General features: G+C 36.4%; 1 non-coding gene across 1 annotated transcript; it reads left to right on the top strand.

Annotated features, from left to right (window-relative positions):
* The first annotated feature begins 4,949 nt into the window (after positions 1-4,949).
* Positions 4,950-5,056, top strand: LOC141675405 (small nucleolar RNA R71). Its single transcript, XR_012556061.1, has one exon. It is a non-coding gene; the product is annotated as a small nucleolar RNA R71 (small nucleolar RNA).
* Positions 5,057-11,383: the final 6,327 nt, after the last annotated feature.

The raw sequence follows: 11,383 nt of genomic DNA, 5'->3' as shown, positions 1-11,383 counted from the left end.
CTTATTATTGTTAGGGCGAAAACACGTGCTAAATCACACGCAAGTATACGCGACCATAAGTAGTAAAAGATATAAATCAGATTCGTTCCCACAGGGACTCTTTTTAGTTAACTTAAGATTATGCACCTATGCAATAATGGTATGGCTATCGCTCAATGCTAAGATAATAACAAGTTGGGTTGTTTATAACTAAGATTAAACTAACATGCAATTAACTAAGAATAAAAGTGATTGAATGAATTAACTATATGAGACAAACATGGAATTCTAACTTTATTACTACTTCATTCAAAGTCATTATTCTTAACCTTAGCATGCAATGGTGATGGCAACTAATCAGATAATACGAAACTAGTAAACGCCAACTTTCGTTGTACGAATACCCTACTACCAGACATCCACAAAAGAGATAGAAGCTGAATATACACTAATTATGTTGAGACCCTAGATATCTATAGAATTTGACAACATAAAGGTTTAATGAACAAGTTATCTATCGTGATTACATAGGGCAATTAAGATGGTTAAAATTACCTACGAATCATGCATAATAAATACATGAACCTATGCTAGCATGGCAAGTTCTAAATCTCTATTTTCACTTTCGCTTCAATAGAGATTAACACGCTATCTTATATGTTAGATACGCACATAAGACGAATAAGCACAACCAATACTAGGATATCAATCAATCACCACACACCAAGATATTGAAACAAATTAACTATAGAAATCCATAAGTAAATCCGTTAGAACCCCACGATAATGATTAGTTCATAACCGAACTCATCGTCACCATGGGTTCCAATGAAAACACGATAATAAACAATATAAGAGAATTAGGGTTCAAGAAAAATTGGAAACAAGCATCCAAAGTATCAACTATATTGAAGAATACGAAAGTTTTCTTCTCCATAGCCGTCTTGTGCTCTCTAGGTCTTCGTATTACTCTCCTTCGTCTCCTTGTTCTTAAAAACGTCTTTTTATCACTATATATAAGCCCCTAATGGACCTGGACCTCAAAATCATCAAATTATACTAAAATCAGGATTCTTGGGCAAAAAGGGCGGGGCGGGCGCGCTAAAATCAGCGCGGGTGCGCTGTTCTTTTGGCAGAAAGTCGGGGCGGCTGCGCTTGGTTTCTGGATTTTTTTGCTGATTCTTCTTTTGGACGTATCTTGAGTTCTGCTCGTCAGAATTAGGCGATTCGACTGCCCATACAAAGCTAACGAGATTCTCTACAACTTGAGAATGACCTAGGCTTTCAATGATTAACTTTTTTTAGCATATTTCCTTGAAAAGCTCCTTTCTTCATTTAACTGATGCCTGAAATACAATAACACAAAAACATATCAAATATACCAACAACTTGAGTCCAAAATACCAAATTAAGCTTGTAATGAAGCGTTCCAAGTAGATATTAGATCCACTTATCACACCCCCAAACTTGAATCGATGCTTGTCCTCAAGCATAAACAAACTCAAATCTATAAAACAAACCTAATGCATGAATGCAACTACGTGAATGCGACTAAATGATAATGCAATCGATCCCCTCAGAATAACCATAACCAAATGAATAAGCCAACGCCTCTAAGAATGCAATAGCTTAAAACAAAGTTTGAATAAACCCCACAAACCAACTCACAAACCAGAAACGTGCGTGTGTGGAATGCTTAACAGATATACCCTCAATGCTAGATCCATAACCATAACTTATTTATCATCAAAACAATCACAAGTTTATAAACAAAATAGATGTTTAATGCATAATGACTCACAACACCTCCATTCTAATAGGGTTATACAAGGATTCATGCTATTATTGAACACATAACAAGGATGCTTATTTGACCGTGCAATGAATGAGGTCCCAAAAGACTTATGCAAAAATACCCATGTAGCGAGCGTTATGTTAGCGGATCCCAGACTATAGAAGCCTTAGGTCACTAGGCACAAAGTCCCATAGAACTTAATAACTCGAGTATTAAAGAGCCCACTCGTGATCAATTCTGCATAATCACATACTTTTTTTGTTTTTTCTTCTTTATCTGCTTTCTTTTTCTTTTTTTTTCCAATTTCTGAATGAGTGCGTTTCGCTCCATCTCATTCAACCCTAGACTACTCATAAAAATATGATCCAGCTACTAGCCATTTGACGCCTATCCTTATTCACAACTAACAATGAAATCCAAGTTTTTCTCCAATTTAAAAATCAGTGCTCCTACGTCATTACGAGAATACCAAAAATTCTAAATATAAACAAGTGATTAAATCTCAACGAATAAACAAGTATAATCATGATCTAGCTCAAAAGCAAACCTATAAGACTTGTGATTTTTTTCCTGGCATGCAAATCAATTCATTAGGACTTAAACAACCCTTTATTCGCCATCACTACACTCAAATCAATATCAACTTATCAGACAGAAATAACTCAACCTAAGGGATCATGTAATATGCATGCAAATGCAACTATATGAAATCACATAAAAATACAAACAAATATGCAAACAAATATGACCTAAATGGACAATCATGCAAAAATATGAATGAATTAACAATTATACATGCAATATGAATCTATATGAACTATATGGACACACACAAACTAATCATTACATTATCACCCCAAACTTAAAATTTTCAATATCCTCATTGAAGGTAGTAATAAGGATTTCAGGCATACCTAGTTAGCGGGATAATCACCCTCTTCGGATGGAGGATCAGGTGGCCAATCAATCTCGACACCAGTGGCCCGAAAAACAGTGCCCAAAGCCCGTGTCAAATCTGCAGCAAAACAACTGTGAATATCGTGCAAGGCCTCCACACGCCTAGTCAATCGCCTGTACTGCTCATCACCAACACCAGTCCTATCAACTGTCTGTGGTGAATGAGAGGGACCCTCTGTAAGCACGGGAGGAACCGGTCGGTCACCCTTTAGATTATCATAGATATATTCCAACCTCTTGTCATGAGGTGAACCTAAGAATGCATAACTCAAATGATCTGGCAGTGGGTTGAGCTCAAATATGGGCTCTTCTTCAATAGACGGCTCGAGACGCTCCTGAGTAATTTTCAGCTATGCTAACCCAAGAGAATCGAATGGCATATCCAACTTCCTCTTCCACGGAGGTACATTCAAAACCTGCAGTTTCTCTGCTCCTTCTTCATCTTCAATAACTAATTCCCCTATTAAGGATCTCTCTATGGTATCTGACTTTGGCAATTGCTCAAACTTCAAATTTATGACAGAGTCAACCCGCTCTACTTTAAAGCACTGCCCTTTATCTGTGGGCAACTTTATTGCCTTGAACACATTAAAAGTGACCTTCTGATCTTGAACCTTCATCGTAAGCTTTCCTTTTTACACATCGATCATAGTTCGACCTGTAGCCAAGAATGGTCTTCCCAAGATAATGGGAATCTTCTTATCCTCCTCAAAATCTAGAATTACAAAATCAGCAGGGAAGATGAGTTTGTCCACCTTGACCAAGATATCCTCCACTATCCTCGTGGATAAGTGATAGTCCGATCGGCCAGCTGCAAAGACATGTTTACAGATTTTGGATAAGGCAAACCAAGTTTCTTGAACACAGATAAGGGAATCAGATTGATGCTAGCTCCCAAATCATACAAGCATTTGTTGAACGATATATTGCCAATGGTGCAAGGTATCGTGAAGCTTCCTGGATCTTTAAGCAGAGGAGGTAGTTTCTGTTGCAGAACAGCACTGCACTCTTCCGTTAGAGCAACGGTTTCCAACTCCTCAAGTTTTAGTTTCCGAGATAGAATACCCTTCATGAACTTAGCATAGCTCGGCATCTGTTCTAGAGCTTCCGCAAAAGGTATGTTGATATGCAGCTTCTTGAAAACCTCCAAAAATTTGGCAAATTGCTTATCGAACTTATGCTTTTGAAGCCTTCTCGGATACGACAGAGCCGGATAGACTTATTTATCCCCTATATTACCCTCAGTAGGATTGTTTGCAATAACTTTCCTCTTTGGTTCCACCTCGGCATCCTTCTGCACCACTTTTTAGCTACAATCTCATTTTCTGGAATTGGAAAAGGTGCAGACGCACCAGCATTCTGGACATAATTTTCATACTCTTTGTCTTGCTGAATTTGGGGGCTTGCGACCTTTCCAGACCTCAAGGTGATGGCGTTCACCTGTTCTTTAATTTCCCTCTTGCCTGGATTAGCTTCTGTATCACTATGAAGCGTTCCTGGTGGTCAATTCAATAAGGTATTAGCAATTTTCCCTATTTGGTTCCTCAGAGTCTTGATAGAAACAACCTGGATTTAGCATATAAGAGCCTGGTTTTTGCACATAAGCCTCAACTCCTCCAGTTCAGATTTTTCATTCGAAGATAGACCTGCACCTCCATGAGTTTGTTGTTGAAGTTGAAGTTGTTGTCTTGGTGCAAATTGTTGCTGAAAACCAGGAGGATTGAATTGCTTGTTTCCAAACTGCTGATAAGGATGTTGCATCGCATTCTTCTTGTTGCTCCAGCTGAAGTTAGGATGATTCCAGTTATTAGGATGATAAGTGTCTACTGGTTGCTGCGATCTCTAAAAGTTGCTCACAAACTGAGCTGATTCACTAGATTTAGCGCATTACTCCGTCGCATGTGAACCTGCACACAGCTCACAAACACTGGTTATCTGATTAACACCATAGTTAGCCAAAGAATCGATCTTCATAGACAACGCCTTTAGTTGAGCAGTGATAGCCGTAACTGTATCCGCTTTCAGAACTCCTGCTACCTTGCCCTATGGCAATCTCTAGGTTGGATACTGATATTCATTAGCAGCCATCAGTTCAATTAGACCATAAGCTTCCTCATAGCTCTTTGCCTATAATTCTCCACCTGATGCTGCATCAAGCATGGGTCTAGACTGTGCTACCAAACCATTGTAAAAACAGTTGATGATCATCCAATCAGGCATGCCATAATGAGACAACTTCCTAAGAATCTTCTTGTAGCGCTCCCAAGCTTCAAATTGAGTTTCTCCCGATTGCTGTGCAAATTGAGTAAGAGCATTCCTGAGTGCATCTGTCTTTTCCATAGGGAAGAATTTAGTAAGAAACTTATGAGCAAGATCCTCCCAAATAGTGATACAACCAGCTGGTAGAGGGTGTAACCAGCTCATAGCCTTGTCCCTCAGAGAGAATGGAAACAGTCTCAGTTTCACAACATCTTCAGAAACATTATATAACTTGAAGGTGTCAAAGATATCGATGAAATCCCTAATGTGCATATTGGGATCTTCCATTGAAAAACCCACAAACTGGACTGAATTCTGTACCAACTGAATCGTGCTAGCCTTGATTTCAAAAGTATTAGCCGCGATGTCTGGTCTGACAATGCTAGACTGAATGTCATTGATCTTCGGTTAAGAATAATCCATCAAAGCTTTCGGATTTGCTACTAGTTCTCCCATTGCAATGATAACTAGAGTACCTGAAATACACGACTAAAGTAAATGTAATAACCCCAATTTTTGGAAATTTTTGAAACCCTTATGAATAGTGTTTTTGCTGAATGAGAAAACTTTTCATGCCACGCTATGTAGGGGTTCTGTTATTGATCTTATGGGATATTATTAGTACTCTATGTGGTATATAAGTGTATGTAAAGATCGTCAGAATCCAATTCCGAACACTTTGATTTTTCCCTGAAATCCACAAGATACGGAGAGAATTGAGTATAAGGTAACAGGATAAAAAGGATTGAAATTAAAGGATTATAGGAGAGGATCATAAAAGGAATATAATATATTGAGAAAGGTTAAGGGAACCTAAGTAATAAGATCCCGGGTATGATCCCTCAAACGATAAACGAGAATGAAAGATAAGCGAACCGTAAAACAAATAAGTGACCAAGAGACAAGCTTGTACAAGAAGCCAGGGATTGTGACATCATCAAACCACAAGGTGTGGACAAGTGGGAGCATTATGACATGTGCAAGGTGACACAAGCATGACATAGAAGGGAAGGAAGTGTGGTTGAATTATAACCACACAAAATCAAGGTTAATTAAGTCATTAATCAAAAACAACACAAAAATCAACCAACCAAGCAAATCATTTCATTTTCATCAAACAAAACACAAAAATCTCTCTTCTTCTTCTTCATTCTCTCGGGTGCTTTTCTTAAAAAATGAAAGTCCAAGCTCCTCCACTTACTATTTAGCAAGGTAATTATCTAAGCTTCCCCATGGATAGTTACATACTTCCTATAAGTTTAAGCTTCTAATTCCAAGCCAATCTTTTTCTATAAATCATGAAAGAAGATGGTGAATAGTGTTTTTCAAGAACTAAAATTTGTGTTCTTGAAGTTTTGTTTAGATTAAGCTTGGATAAGGACTTTAAGGGTGATTCCAAGCCATTCTCTTGATTCTCCACTCTCCAAGGAAGGTATAAACTACAAACCCTAGCTTTAGTTTTGAGTAATTAGGATTGAATGTGTTTGATATAGCATATGTGAAGCATGATGCTTGATTGGTTGAAGTTTGGTTGAGTTTGTAGAGATTAGTTGGTTTTGTTGCATTGTTGGAGTTGTAAATCTTGGTAATTAGTTAAAGAACCTAAGTAAAGCTTTTAGTTCATGTGGGGAATAAGTATAAATGGTTAATGTGGATTTGTTGGGGCTGTTATGATGTGGTTTGGAGGGATATTGGTTGTATGATTGATTTGGGGTTGATTTGTGGTTGGTTTTGAATGGTTTAAAATTGGGAAAACGCGTAAACATAGCCGTCGTAACGTCCGATTTTCTTTAGACTGTTTTTGTGCATAACATTAGGACCCGAGAACCCCCTGCTAGATTATGACCACTGCCATGTTTAGATAGCTCATGTTACGAGCTTCGTTTTGATATATAGTTCGTTCGATTCCGATGCACGGTTTAGGAGAAACGACCGTTTCAAGTAACGGCGTTTCAAGAACAAAACTTTTCCCCTCACCTTACTTTGAAACATAGGTTAAAGACCAAAAAGGGTTAATTAATGTATGAAACAATTATGGTAAGAGTGTTAGGCAGTTGGTAAGACACTCGCGAAGGAATCGCCTTAAAACTCGTAATGGTTAATTTATTAAAAATGGTGGAGCCGAGGGTACTCGAGTGACTTAAGTAAATCGTTAAGCGCAAAACGAGCGTTAGAGTCTGAGTTGGTTAGAGTATAGATTTACAAGTGAATTTGGTTTAATTCCAACTTACTTGTTGTTTATAGGTTACCAGACTCGTCCCGAGCCATTCGTAACCCCCAGTCGCTCATGCAAGTTTTCTACCAGTTATAACTGTTGTTGTGATGTATATATGTATTTGCATTATCTTGCGATAGATGCATGTTGGTTAATTAGCAAATGTTGCAATATATTGAAGCATGCTGCTATGGTATATATATATGCATGCCTGTTTCGTATTTTTTCCATATATATCTGTTGATTCAGTTGATAATACCTATGCTAGAGGATAGCGGTAATTTGCATACACCCTTAGTATAGGGACCCAAAGGTGGAAATATTTTCTAAAACCGGGAGTCGAGGATCCCGAGTAGATTTTGTATATATGGATATATATATATATATACTTATATATATATATATATATGGTCATAGTTTTCAAAACTATTAATCGAATAAGGTTTATTCGATTACTTTAACTTTATTTTATTATTGAATATTATTTCGAATATTATTCGAAGGCGTATGACTCCTTTTATTTTATTAATGAATATTATTTTGAATATTCATTCGGGGACTTATGACTCCTTTTATTTATTTATCTGAATATTATTTGAATATTCATTCGAGGGCTTATGACTCTTTTATATTATTTATTGAATATTATTTTGAATATTCATTCGAGGGCTTATGACTCTTTTATATTATTTATTGAATATTATTTGAATATTCATTCGAGGGCTTATGACTCAGTTTATATTATTTAATGAATATTATTTGAATATTCATTTGAGGATCTATGACTCCGATTATTTGCTGAGGTATATTCTTTATTTTATTAAAGAATAAGGTGTCAATAATCAAACTTATTTTCGATTATTCAAATAAAGATAGTACTTTCATATAAGTATATCTTTGGTTATTTAATACTCGTTTCAAGTATAAGTTTTAATACTTCTACTTCAATTATTTTTATAAAGATTATTCTTTATGGGAATATTATTTAATTAATAATATTCAGTCATTTTCTAAATATTCTGGGGACTGATTTACTTCATTAAATCAGCTTTACTCCAAACACTCTATAAAGTGTTTTCGAGTCTTCAAAATGATTTTTAAAAGTTAGAGCGGATCCCAAAACTCATTTTTATATTTAAGATCTTCCTTTTTAAGGGGATTTAAATACTCGCTCAAAACCTGAGGGATCCGGCTCTGTGGTGTATTTTATATTCGCAACAAGGTTGCAGTTTTGGTAAATGAATTGATTACTTACCCAACGTTCGGGAAGTAAGTCCATCTATTGAGTCGGCATAAGTAACATGGGCTCAGTGGGCGTCCATGATAGTGTAAGTGGCTCAGTGGGAGTCCATCAAATGCATAAGTGGCTGAGTGGCAGTCCAACATAAGGTCCTATTGAGACCAGGGTGATGACCAGTGGGGAATTCGTCCATCTACTAGTAGAAAAGGTTACTTATGGGTATCTTTGCCTGATCAGCAAGATATCTCGTTTATGCCAAAATTCTTTTCCTTTCCAAACTTATTGGATATTGCAATTCTGTTCATACTTTACATGACAGAGGTTTTCAGGAAATGTATAAAGGAAGATGTATATGTGGATATATATATATATATATCAGACTTAATGAAGTATGTCATAACTTCATTTCCTTTAATAATATTTTAAAGATTTAACCTATTCAAATCTTGTCTTGTAGTCTCATCTATGTGATGAACTGGTAAAAGCTCATTATACTTTGAACAGTGGTAGTTCAAGTAGCTTTATAAATGATATAAGTGTAGTCAAGTATTTGGTAACTTCATCTTTTAAACTTATATCTAATTAATAATTGTCTTATGTATGACAAAGATTTTCAGAAAAACGTTGAGACAAGGTTAGATATATGAGATCACCTTGCAACGATATTTTTTTTATACAGTTATACACTGGGACTTTGTGTATATTATGCATGGAAGAGGACTTCCAAGATTTTGAAAAGTATATATGTATATATATATATACTGAATATTTTGCGACTTCATCGCATTAAGATATCAACTTGGTTCATTTCTTTTGACCAAGACTTTCATGAGTACTAAGAGAAGGCTCATATACTATTAATCATTATACATATTATTTTGGTGGGCTTGCTGCTCACCCTTGCTTTCTTCTTTCATCACACAACAACAGATAGAAAGGATGAACAGGACCAAGCTCCCGATTCGCAAGCGATTAGGAGACGTTCCGCAGTTTTCTAGAAGCATTGATGCCGCCGTAGCTGAGGTAGGAACTACCAATAGGCTAGGCTTTCAACTTCTAATGTACCAGATTTATGTATAATTATGAATTGTAATAATGGCAAAGAAATGTAAATTTATTCAGAAAACCTTTTAAGGTGTATTGGCAGATAATTGTGGAATAAAATGACTTGTGGTTATTTTTGGATGTTCATCTCTGAGACTATAACGTATGGTGTGTGTGTTTATTGTGGGGTCACAGTATAGAGTAGTTGAGTAATTATTAAGATTGGGTGTTATTAAGGGAAATGGAACTCGTGACAACCCGGATCCCCGACCCCGGATTTGGGGGTGTTACAGTAAACCTTGTAAGTAAGAGAGTACGAGTCAGTGAACTTTAAGGACCACTGATGTCAAGCACATAAACTAAAAATTAACACTGAATCCCCGGCAGCGGCGCCAAAAACTTGTTAGGGCAAAAACACGCGCTAAATCACACACAATTATACGCGATCACACGTAGTATAAGATATAAATCAGATTCATTCCCACAAGGACTTTTTTTAGTTAACTTAAGATTATGCACCTATGCAACAATGGTATGACAATACTAACAAGTTGGGTTGTTTATAACTAAGATTAAAATAACATGCAATTAACTAAGAATAAAAGTGATTGAATGAATTAACTATATGAGACAAACATTGGATTCTAACTTCATTACTACTTCATTCAAAGTCATTGTTCTTAACCTTAGCATGCAATGGTGATGGAAACTAATCAGATAACACGAAACTAGTAAACGCCAACTTTTGTTGTACGATACCCTACTACCAGACATCCACAAAAGAGATAGAAGCTGAATAGATACCAATTATGTTGAGACCCTGTATGTCTATAGAATTTGACAATATAAAGGTTTAATGAACAAGTTATCTATCGTGATTACATAGGGCAAGTAAGATGGTTAATATTACCTACGAATCATGCATAATAAATACATGAACCTATGCTAGCATGGCAAGTTCTAAATCTCTATTTTCACTTTCGCTTCAATAGAGATTAACACGCTATCTTATATGTTAGCTACGCATATAAGACGAATAAGCACAACCAGTACTAGGATATCAATCAATCACCACACACTAAGATATTGAAACAAATTAACTATAGAAATCCATAAGTAAATCCGTTAGAACCCCACGATAACGATTAGTTCATAACCGAACTCATCGTCACCATGGGTTCCAATGCAAACATGATAATAAATAATATAAGAGTATTAGGGTTCAAGAAAAATCGGAAACAAGCATCCAAAGTATCAACTATATTGAAGAATATGAAAGTCTTCATCTCCATAGCTGTCTTGTGCTCTCTAGGTCTTCGTATTGCTCTCCCTGGTCTCCTTGTTCTTAAAAATGTCTTTTATCACTATATATAAGCTCCCAGTAGACCTAGACCCTCAAAATGATCAAATTCTACTATAATCAGGATTCTGGGGTAAAAAGAGCGGGGCAGCTGCGCTAAAATAAGTACAGGCGCACTGTTTTTTGGCAGAAAGTGGGGGCGGCCGCGCTTGGTTTATGGATTTTTCTGTTGATTCTTCTTTTGGCCGTATCTTGAGTTCTGCTCGTCAGAATTAGGCGATTCAGCTGCCCACGTGAAGCTAACGAGATGTTATACAACTTGAGAATGGCATACGCTTCCAATTTTTAACTCTTTTCAGCATATTTCCTTGAAAAGCTCCTTTCTTCATTTAACTGATGCCTGAAATGTAATAACACAAAAATATATCAAAAATACCAACAACTTGAGTCCAAAACACCAACTTAAGCTTGTAATGAAGCGTTCCAAGTAGATATAAAATCCACTTATCAATTATGGTGCATTTAGTGTGCCACAAATTCCATTTAACATGCCTTACTGGAATACCATGTTTTCTCAAAATATGCCTTTCCATG

Source organism: Apium graveolens, chromosome 7 (assembly GCF_009905375.1).
Source record: "Apium graveolens cultivar Ventura chromosome 7, ASM990537v1, whole genome shotgun sequence".
Taxonomy (NCBI): domain Eukaryota; kingdom Viridiplantae; phylum Streptophyta; class Magnoliopsida; order Apiales; family Apiaceae; genus Apium; species Apium graveolens.
This window is presented reverse-complemented; position numbering and strand designations above follow the sequence as displayed.